The sequence below is a fragment of the Eschrichtius robustus genome, chromosome 2 (genome assembly GCF_028021215.1).
Source record: "Eschrichtius robustus isolate mEscRob2 chromosome 2, mEscRob2.pri, whole genome shotgun sequence".
NCBI lineage: Eukaryota > Metazoa > Chordata > Mammalia > Artiodactyla > Eschrichtiidae > Eschrichtius > Eschrichtius robustus.
In genome coordinates, this window is record NC_090825.1 from 136,393,174 (window position 1) to 136,404,352 (window position 11,179).

Sequence of the window (11,179 nt, forward strand, 5' to 3'; positions counted from 1 at the left end):
TCTTTATCAACAAACATTCTTTAACTTTGTCCTGTGTACCAGTGACTATGTTTGAGGCACTGGGGACACATCAGTGAACAAGACAGACACAAATTCCTGCCCTCGGGGAGCTTACACTTTAGTTGGGGGAGACGGATGACAGCTAATATACTAAATAAGAAAGTTATATAGTATGTTAGAAGGTGATGAATGCTATGGAAAAAAATGTTGGGGAGTGGATAAGACAGGAAGTACTGAAGTGTGTGGGCTGTTTAAAATGTGGGGCAACTCCTTGAGAAGGCGAGAGCTGATCAAAGCCTTGAGGGGGGTGAAGGAGTGAGCCATGGAGACGGTAGGGAGGAGAGCTCTGAGGAACAGCAAGGAGGCCTTTGTCACCCACTGGAGAGGGCAGGGCTGATGGCAGAACATGAGGTCCCAGAGCTGAGAGGTGGTGGGTTGGGTGCAGATTTCCCTGGGCCGTGTAGGCCATTGGATGGATTTTCATTTTTGCTCTGAATGAGAACAGGTTCCACTGGAGATTTTTGAGTAGAGGAGTGCCATGATCTGATGTAATTTTAAAGTAATAATTTAAAATAGTCTTTTCAGCATTGGTCATTTGAGCAAAGACAGGCAACAACCTAGATGCCCATTAGTAAGGAGCAGGTTAAATAAATGCACTGTAGAAAAAAAGCTTGTTCTGTATGGATATGATATGTGCTATGGACTGAATGTTTGTGTCCTTCCAAAATTTGTGTTGAAGCCTAATCCCCAATGTGATGGTATTTAGAAGTGGGCCTTAGGGAGGTAATTAGATCACAAAAGGGGAGCCCTCATGAGATTAGTGCCCTTGTCAGTAGAGGCAGAGAGAGCTTACTTTTTCTCTCTCTGATCTCCATCACCTGAGGATATGGCAGAAAGATGTCCATCTGCAAACCAGGAGGAGGGTCCTCATCAAGTACCTGACCTTGCTGGTGCCCTGATCTTGGACTTCCAGCCTCCAGCGCTGTGAGAACTAAATGTTTGCTGCTTAACCCAGCCAGTCTCTGATATTCTGTTACAGCAGCCTGAGTTGACTGAGAAAATAGAATATCCAAGATACAGTGTCAAGTGAACAAATGCAAGATGCAGTGTTTGTACCGTGCATTCATACAGAGATCTCCGTTTTTGCGTTAACTATGTCTGAAAGATATGTAGGAAACTGATAGCCCATGGGAACCTGGAGCCTCTAGGAGGATGGAGTGAGGAGGACCCCTTTTACTCTATACGCTTTTGTCTCTTTTGAATCTTGAGCCATATGAATATATTACCTATTCAAAAAAAAATGATCAAAAATAAAAGGTATACATGCTTGTACCAAGTCAGATGATATAATTTGAATATAAAGAAAATTAATAATGGTCCCTTCTGTCTTCCTTTCCTAGCCCCTGAGAAAACCCAGTGATGCATATCTTTCGACATCTTTCTCTATGTTTAAACATGAGTATATAAAACTTATAAATACATCTACATTTTCTCCTTGAAAGCAAGAAACCAACAAGAAATGGGATTATGTTATATTCATTAGTCTGTAACTTGCTTTCCCCCAAGCTTCATAAAGCACCGTGGCCATTCTCTGGACCAAGCCAATAAAACTCATGTTTATTATTATTATTTTTTAATAGCAAAAGCATCCATCATATGAATGTGCCATAGTTTATTTAACAACTCCCTATTTGGAGCACATTTAAGTTGTTTCCAGTGTATATGTGTGTGTGTGTGTATATGTGTCTTTGTGTTATGCCACTCATGACAGTGCTGCAATGAACATCTTTATATGTCTTTCAGCTGCTTTCAGATACTCCATCTGAGCTGTTTTGGGGTGAGGGCAGGCAGTTAATCTTCTTCCCATTTGTTTGTTTGTTTGTTTTTTTTTGCTGCATCGCGTGGCTTGTGGGATCTTAGTTACCTGACCAGGGATTGAACCCTGGGCCCATGGCAGTGAAAGCACCAAGTCTTAACCCCTGGACCACCATGGAATTTGCAATCTTCTTCCTATCTGTGAAGCACTGCAGTGGGTCGTATGAAGAGCTGGGCTTTAGTCCAGCTCGGCCACTGACTAGCTCACCGTGTAACTATGAGCAAGTCTCTCCCCATCTCTGGGTCTCAGTTTTTCCATCTGTCAAAGGGGGAATTGGACTAGGTGATCCTGAAGGGCCTTTCCATTTCTAGGCTCTTCATGGGGTTACAAGTTCCACAAGGAGAGGGACCATGTTTGTTTTATTCACTATTGTTTTCTTTTTTTTTAAGTTTTAAATAACTTTTATTGAAATATAGTTGTTGTGGGTTTTTTTTTGTTTTTTTGGCTGCATTGGGTCTGGTGCGCAGGCTTCTCATTGTGGTGGCTTCTCTTGTTGCGGAGCACGGGCTCTAGACACTGGCTTTAGTAGTTGTGGCACACGGGCTCAGTAGCTGTGGCGCACGGGCTTAGTTGCTCCGCGGTATGTGGGATCTTACCCAGCCAGGGCTCAAACCTGTGTCCCCTGCATTGGCAGGCTGATTCTTAACCACTGCACCACCAGGGGAGTCCTAGTCACTATTGTTTTCTAAGTATTAAGCACATAGTAGACCTTAAGAGTAATTGTTGATCAAACAAGTGAATGGATTCTTTGTCTTGTTTAAGCTCATGAAGTTCAATCATAGCAGAGTAGTGTGAGCTTGTGTTTCTTTTTCCCTCTACATCATGCTTCCTCCCGCCTCGTAAATATCTTTGCCCTTGACCTTTACATCTTGTAACCACATGACCTTTTGTTCTTCTATTGATACTCATGAGATGTGTGTTTCACTATAATGTGTCTTTTACATATTAGGCCAGGGTTCTAAATCTTTGTGCCATCATTTACTACTTGCGTGGCCCTGGGACAAATTGACCCTGTTTCCTCCTCTATAAATAGGAATGGAAGTTCACTATTTACTATGCACATGTGCTTTGAAGTAAATTATCTAAGCGAATATGTGTGAATTGCCTAGCAAATCGCCTGGTGGATAGTAGGTACTCAAAAAATGGTTGTAGTTATGGTTTGAGCAGGGTGTAGCCTACACGATGGGCATTTCAATTTGACAAGTGATCGTTGTCATCTGTTCGATGGGAGACAATGGCCTGGGTACTGGGGTGATTCAAAGCTGTGTGATAATGTGCCCTGTCCTTCAAGTCGCTCATCACAAAATCCCAGAAACATCAATTTTGTAGTAGAATTTCATCAAAATGATTAAGTATGTTACAACATACATATTTCTTGTTTTCCTTCTTGGGTAGTTACCACATTAAAAGATACATATGCACACAACATAGAGTTTTATGCATTTTGACTAACTATGTTTTTCGTTTTCCAAATGCCTGGACCATTTTTCAAGTCATGTTGTTGGTTTGGGAGGATACCTTGAAAACTGGGGTGGGTTGAAATAGTTGAGGCAGGAAAGGGTGAAGGCAGCTGAAGGCTTGTTTTCTTTCATTTTCTTCGTAGAAAGGGTCTGAGACTCAACTCAAATTCTATTGATGTAGAGAATGCCTAGAACATGGTTCCAGGGAAAGAAATGCAAAGGATTATTCATCTCAGAAAAGGGAATCGATTAGTGCTTCTTATGTGCAAGTTACAGAAAGCCAAAACAAACTGGCTTAAGTAATAGACAGTTTATTGTTTCACATAACTGAATTGTTTAGCAGTAGGGCTAGCCTCAGGTGAGTACCCATCCAGGGAATCCAGTGATATCATCAAGAGCTTTTTTAATGACGGCTTCATTTTCAGCTCTTACATGAGTCCCTCTGGCAGCTCCAGACCCCCCTTATGGTAGCTAAATGGCCTGGCAGCTGTAGACCCAATATCCATATACTACCTCATCTAGGGGGAGAGAGAGGGTGTCTTTTGGAGATTCCTCAAGGAGCCTCAGAACTGCTTCTCTTTCATTGCCCTGACTTGGGTCATGAGCCCTTTCCTGAACCAATCATCATTGTTCTGAAGTGTGGTTTAAGCCAATCAGTAACCACTTTTGGAGGGGAGCATAGGATCAATTCCATTCAAAATAACGGGGTTGAGAATGGGGGAGTGGTGATTTCACAAAGGAGATCTCCAGCAGTGTTTGGAAGGGAAGTGGATGCGAGGCAGCCAGTATATGGTAAGTGCCTACTAGAATCATCAGTTATTTATTTATTGAGTACCTACTGTATGTTGGCCATAGTTCTAAACATTTTACATGTACCAACTCATTTAGTGCTAAAGAAAACCCTATGAGGCACTACTATTTTTTCTATCCCTAGGATAAGGCAACAGAGACAGAACGAGATCAAGTAAGTTGCCTACTTGGTAAATGGAAGCAAACAAATTCAACATAGGCAGTCTGGCTCTGGACCTGCTGCTTCAACATTACACCATGGTTTTTACCACACCCAGGTTGGGATCTAAAGTAGTTCTGCTCCACAAAATCACTTCCCTAGTTCTATTTGCTGTAATCTGTAGTTTTTCTCAGGATGCTTTTTTTTTTTTTTTTTAAATAAATTTATTTTTGGCTGCATTGGGTCTTCGTTGCTGCGTGCAGGCTTTCTCTAGTTGTGGCGAGCGGGGGCTAGTCTTCGTGTGTTGCGAGGGCTTCTCATTGCAGTGGCTTCTCTTGTTGTGGAGCATGGGCTCTAGGCACGCAGGCTTCAGTAGTTGTGGCATGCGGGCTCAATAGTTGTAGCTCGCAGGCTCTAGAGCGCAGGCTCAGTAGTTGTGGTGCATGGGCTTAGTTGCTCCGCGGCATGTGGGATCTTCCCAGACCAGGGCTCAAACCCGTGTCCGCTGCATTGGCAGGCAGATTCTTAACCACTGTGCCACCAGGGGAGTCCTCGGGATGCTTTTTGAAGAAGATGATGTTCCTATATCGCTCTGGATCATTCCACTTAGTTGAAAGCTTTTGGGCAGTTTCAGGGTCCCATCATGCTTTTAGGAGTACATGGGAAAGACAGAGTGATTTTTGCTTAAAATTACCCTTAAATTGCATTTATCTTTGATCTATAAATATTTACACTCTGTTAACGCATGGGATATATATTCCTGGGCTTTTATCTAAAATCTTTTACTAGCAGGATGGCTGGTATTGTTTTTCCTCAGCAGAAGCTTTGAAGGAAGAAGAGCAGAAAGGTTTGCAGAGGGGAAGTAGCTTGGTGGGAAGATGTTTATGAACCCCTGCTTGCTGACCTCCTTTCCTTTTTTCCTTCTCCTCTTCCTTCCTGTTCTTCCTTTCTCTCTCTCTCAAACTAACACTTTCCCTCTTTTTATAAAAGTAATACACTTGGATTATTTTTTAAATGTAGAAGCACAGATGAGAAAATTTAAGAAACATCTCATGTAGTTCCATCTCCCTTTTGTACGTAACTACTCTTCTTGGTGTGTTGCTTTCACTTTTTCTTATAGAAATTACGTGACAACAGCTTTTTGTAGTATTATTTCCTTTTTAAAAATATCTAGAAGATCTTAAAAGCTGTGATGAAGCATTCTTTAGCATCATCACTGTATTTTTTATTTATTTTTTAAAATTAGTTTTTATTGGAGTATAGTTGCTTTACAGTGTTGTGTTAGTTTCTGCTGTACAGCAAAATGAATCAGTTATACATATACATATATCTACTCTTTTTTAGATTTCCTTCCCATTTAGGTCACCGCAGAGCATTCAGTAGAGTTCCCTGTTCTAAGCAGTAGGTTCTCATTAGTTATCTATTTTATATGTAGTAGTGTGTATATGTCAGTCCCATTCTCCCAATTCATACCACCCCGCCTTCCCTTCTTGGTAACCATAAATTTATTCTCTACATCTGTGACTCTATTTCTGCTTTGCAAGTAAGTTCATCTGTACCATTTTTCTAGATTCCACATATAAGCGATATTATATGATATCTGTTTTTCTCTTTCTGACTTACTTCACTCTGTGTGACAATCTGTAGATCCATCCACGTCTCTGCAAATGGCACGATTTCGTTCCCTTTTATGGCTAGTATGCCATTGTGTATATGTACCACATCTTCGTTATCCATTCCTCTGTCGATGGACATTTAGGTCGGCATCATCACTTTAAGTAGAGTGAATACACTTCTTTGGTAGATGCACCATAATTTATTTTGCCAACTCCCTATTTTTGACAGTTAGACTTGTCAGTGTTTTGATGTTAAGACAGCTTTACTCATGAGCATTGTTTGGCCAAATCTTGGCTACATTATTGATGACTTCCTTCATTTGCTGGGTCCGATTGTGTCAGTCTTCCACATCTGGGGATGGTGGTGCTCTACTGCTCTTTCAGGCCCACTGTGTTGTTCCCACCTTAGAGCCGCTTGGTTTTCAGGTTCAGGAGCAGCCTCTCAGAATGCAGGAATGCAATGGGCATCATTATTATCTTCCTGCCTGTTTCTGTCACAGTGTAGTACCATCTCTGCACTGGGCACTAGCTCTCTGGAGGTCCAGCTTGGGGAAAGGCCATACAAGAAATACAAGGCTATTTAATAGGTGATCTTTTTGCTCTGTCATTTTCTGGGCGTGCCAAGGACCATGTATTATGTTTGGCACTTTACTGCTTTTTAAAAATAAATTTAAGCTTTAACACACCCCTGTCAGATAGGAGTTATTCCCAGTTGTGTTAGAAGTCAGTAAAAGCTAAGTTAGTTTTTCTCAGCTGGAGTCTAATGGTCTGGCTCTTTCTACTACTCCTTCTTGTCTTGAAGGGTGTTAAGCTAGTTGGAGAGACCAGTTGTGCACAAGTGAAAAGTTAAAAACGTTGGACAAGGCACACATGCCAGACAGTCCTGTGATACGATGGAGGGAGGGGAAGCTGGGGTGTGGCAGCCTGGAGGCCTTCTGCTGCTCACATGCTCTGTATGAGGCACCTGAGCCGAAGGGCACTTGGTGACATTGGGTTTTCCTTTGGATAGAGGCTGTCCACCAGGGACAGCTAACCCTCCCTTGAACTTGCAGAGAGGAGGGTGAGTTGAATCCTCATTCTGGGCTCCAGCTGAACTATAAGCTGTTGGAGGCACCAGCTCTAACCCTCACCCCAACAGAGCCTGTCTTATTGGGGATTTCCTGGGTTCAAGAAGCCCAAGCATCTCAGCTACTGAGTGGGCTGGAAACACAAGCATCATCGTGACACTTGGAGGTATTTTTCATAGCTATCTATGTCACAATTTCCTAGTACTGGATCAAAGCGTCTGAGGGCCAAAGAACTCAGGTGGAGACGTCCCTAAAGTACTCAGGGGCACGTTTGAGGTCATCTTTCCAGTATGACCTTTTTGTACCCCTGAGCCCACACTGTGATATTTCAGATAGTGGCAAGATTCTCAAGCTTCGTGTATGTGCGTCGTGAACCGTGAAGCAAGGCCATCTCTTAAACATGGAACCAGGTAACATATCAGAGACTCTGGATGTTGCCTATTTGTGCTTTTCCAGGGCTCATTGGGGAAGAACTGGCTGGCTCCGAAATTCAAAAAGAAAACTATAAAATCAAAGCTAATAAATGTTTAATTAAATGCCTCCCCAACATAACATTATAATATTGTATCAATTTATGAACTTTAAGCCAACTTATATATCAACATTAGTTTCAGTTAACACAGTTTTGTGGAAAATCAAGAACTGCCTTAGGTAATATTTCCTGTGGGATATGGATTCATTTAGAAATGTCTAATACAATGGTAGAGGGTGGGGGATGGGTGAGTGAGTTATTCAAAAGGAAGGGTGGCCCTGCTTGGATTTAAAATAAAACAATGCAGGGCTTAAAATTTTTCATATTGATGTTGTACACATTGCCTCCCAAGTAACTGGGTAGAAAATAGGTCCAGCCCAGTAATCCTATTAATTTTCATGTTTGTGAGCACCTGTAAAGAATGTAGCATGGCATTTAGTTAGTTTGGGGCTCCAAACCAGGAAAGGCAGTGTTCTTGTCACCCAGGAAGATTCATACTCATTCAAAAATTCCCCTCCTCCCAGCATCACCTTTCTAACTGTAACTCTGGGAAGTGATGGAACTTCTCTGAGCCTCAGTCAGTCATCTGTACATTATCACCTGTAGGATGGATGTTAACACCTATTTTATGTGCATTAAATGAGAATGTAGCTAAAGTGCCTAGCACTTTGCCTGGCATATAAATTCCATAAATGGTGTTTAAGTTCACCACCCCCCTCAACAAAATAAAACAAAAGTGATATAAATTTTGACTATAAAAGGATGAGGCTAAATTCCTATATCATCCATGAAAACCTGGCTCAAGATTTTAGAGTCTGTTCTTACTCAGGTAATAGACAATGGAGGTGCATGCAGCTGGTGGCATGTAGCTATTTAAATCCTGGCTCTGTGTATCCACTTGCTTGGTTCCAGAAAACCATACCAAAGGAGCCCCAGGTGTTGTGAAGGAGCCCTTAGGAATGCAGAAGTCAGGTTAACTGACTGGAACAGGGTAATGAACTTGTTAGCAGAAACCAGCCAGGCCTGCGTTCCTTCTGTTTATTCCATTTGAGTCAAGCCCCAGTTAATGGATCCAAATGACTTCAGATTTCTTTAAACAAGATCATCACTAATTGACATGATGTAGCTCTTAACCCTTTGTAAAAGCTTCACAAATGGGTCATTTACTCCTTAGTTCAATGTGGAATGGGTAAAGAGTACACTTAACTCTTCTGGTCACCTTATCCTTCCTCTCATCCATCCAGTGTTTCAGAAAATGCTACATAATGCCTAAAAGTCAGCCCAGAGCTGACTCAGATACCTGGGGCCAGGCCCATACTCCCAAGGAGCTCCTTTCTCGTGAGAGAGAATCTCACATAAATACAGAATTTTGATATTGGTCCCCTTAAGCGGCAGTGTAATGCAGCGCGTGGGGCTCAGAGATCCCAGGAGAGGGAACCTCAGTTCAAACCCTGGCTCTGCTAATTTCTGGCTATGTGACCTTGTGCAAGTTTTTAATCTCTCTGAGCCTCATTTGTAATCGGGATAATAATAGGATATACTTTTTGGTGGTGTTGGGAGGATTGAATAAGAACCTGTATGTATGTACAGTTTCTGGCATATAATAAGTGTTCAATAAATATGTGCTTTTTAAAAAGTTACCTATAATAGAAGGGCAAACAAAGCTTTTGGGAGCCCAGCAAGGTGAGCAACGAACACCTTCTGGGGAGGTCAGGGAAATGACTAACTCTGCTTGGAAGCAAAAACCTTTAAATTGGCTCTTTTCTGTCCATGGGTAAATTTCCAGTGTAGGGAGGGTATATTTATCTTGTCTGGGAATCTTTATTTGCAATTGCATATTCCAAGGGTTTAGGGGAGGGCCTTTCCAGTTTGGGAAGAGGAGCAGCAAACGGTGGTACCCCTGGCAGCAGTTCCTAATTGTGTGACCTTGGGCAAGTCACCCTAGCCTCCTCGGAGATAAAACTCTCTTATCAGTAAAATGGGGATCATCATACTGGCTCCCTGACATGCTGCTGTGGGATTAGGAAAGCCCTTGCCTGTGAAACATTGAGCAGAATGCCTGGTGCATAGTAAGAGCCCATTAAAGTTGAACTATTATTGTTATCATTAGCTGAGTGAGGCAGCTTTGTATATCATTTCAGAGAAAAGTACTGGGAAAAACATTTCCGGGTCTCTTGCCTGCCAGGTCAGCGCTCACTTCAAGCAGCCAGTTTAAAAGCATCCATTTGTTCAAACAGATTCAGGCCTTGTGTATCTGCAGCACTGATCTTGACCCCAAAGCCTGATTCTCTTTTCTTTTTTTCTTTTCTTCTCTTTCTTTTTAAATGAATGCCTGCACACGTGTTACTTATTTATTCATTCTTTATTTACTTATTTATGGTGAACGTTAAATTGAGGTTTGAACCGAAACTCAAGCTGCGCGTACTTGTAAAGTGGACGGGCTCGTTGGGCAGCGGTTAGAGCTCTCGGGATTTCCCCGCGGGGCTGCGGAGAGTACAGACAGGAAGCCCGGGACCGAGCGCCTGACCAGAACTTCCCCGGGGGAGGCTGGAGCAGAGCACGAGCATCCTGCCCAGAACTCTCCAGGGCGCGCCGGCCGAGCGCGTCGTCGGCTCCCCCGGCGCGCGTGCAGCGGGTCCCGCGCCCCCGCCCGTGGGTCCAGACCCAGCGGGCAGCGGGAGGGAGGGGGAGGCTATTCCCCAGGGAGAGGCTGACCCTGCCAGGCTGGAACCTTCCATGCCGGCCCAGCCTCTTCCCCCTTCTCTGCGCCCAGGAGGGAATCGAGAAGGGACTTTCCAGAGAGCGTTAGCGTGCAGGGTGTGGAAATGGAATAAAAGCATATGCAAATAGGCCCTTTCGTGCCTTCCTCTACCCCTGCGAGCAAGAGCCTTTCTCCAGAAAGATGTCCTTGCTCCAAGACCCTTGACAGCTCTCTTCCTTGCCTGGACGGCGGCAGCAGGGCCGCGTGAAGTGGTAACCCCCTGGCAGCGAGCCGCTGCAAAGCCTGGGTGGGCCGGGAGGACAGGAGGGAGTAGCGAAAAGAGGAGGACAAGAACGGCCGCTGAGCTGGAAAGATAGAGTAAAATGAAATTTTAGGAGCTCGCTGTGAGTATGAGCTGGGAACAATCATCACTGCAGGCTGATTTATTATGTACTTACCCTCTGTCTGAAAGGTAGCTGGCTTTTGTGCAGTGGGTTATTGCAGAGTAAATGGCACATTAAAGATGTAATCAAGATGTTTAAGGCATATTGAATGACGTTAAAAAGTAGGTGAGACTTTTGTCATGGTCCATAAATATAAAAATGTCAGGGCCTTGGAGAGATTTCCAGTACTTTAGTTAAGATGTGGCTCCACTTCCACAAGGAAAATATTTTTAACCTTTCGTTATTTTCAGGGTGGGGTGGGATGGAGTCTGGAAGTGGTGTAGAACCTATAGGGATGATAAAATAATATGCTTTAAACCCTGGAGTTGTAGACTGTCACCTCTACTTAACAAGTCATAAACTTCCTTGCAGTGACAGTAGCATGAAAATATTACATAGTACATGTGGGACTTTTTATTTTATATTGGAGTATAGTTGATTAACAATGTTGTGTTCGTTTCAGGTGTACAGCAAAGTGATTCAGTTATACATATACATGTATCTATTCTTTTTCAAATTCTTTTCCCATTTAGATTGTTACATAATATTGGATCTCATTCAGTCCTGCCTTTGGGTATAAGAGTTTTTGTGTTTT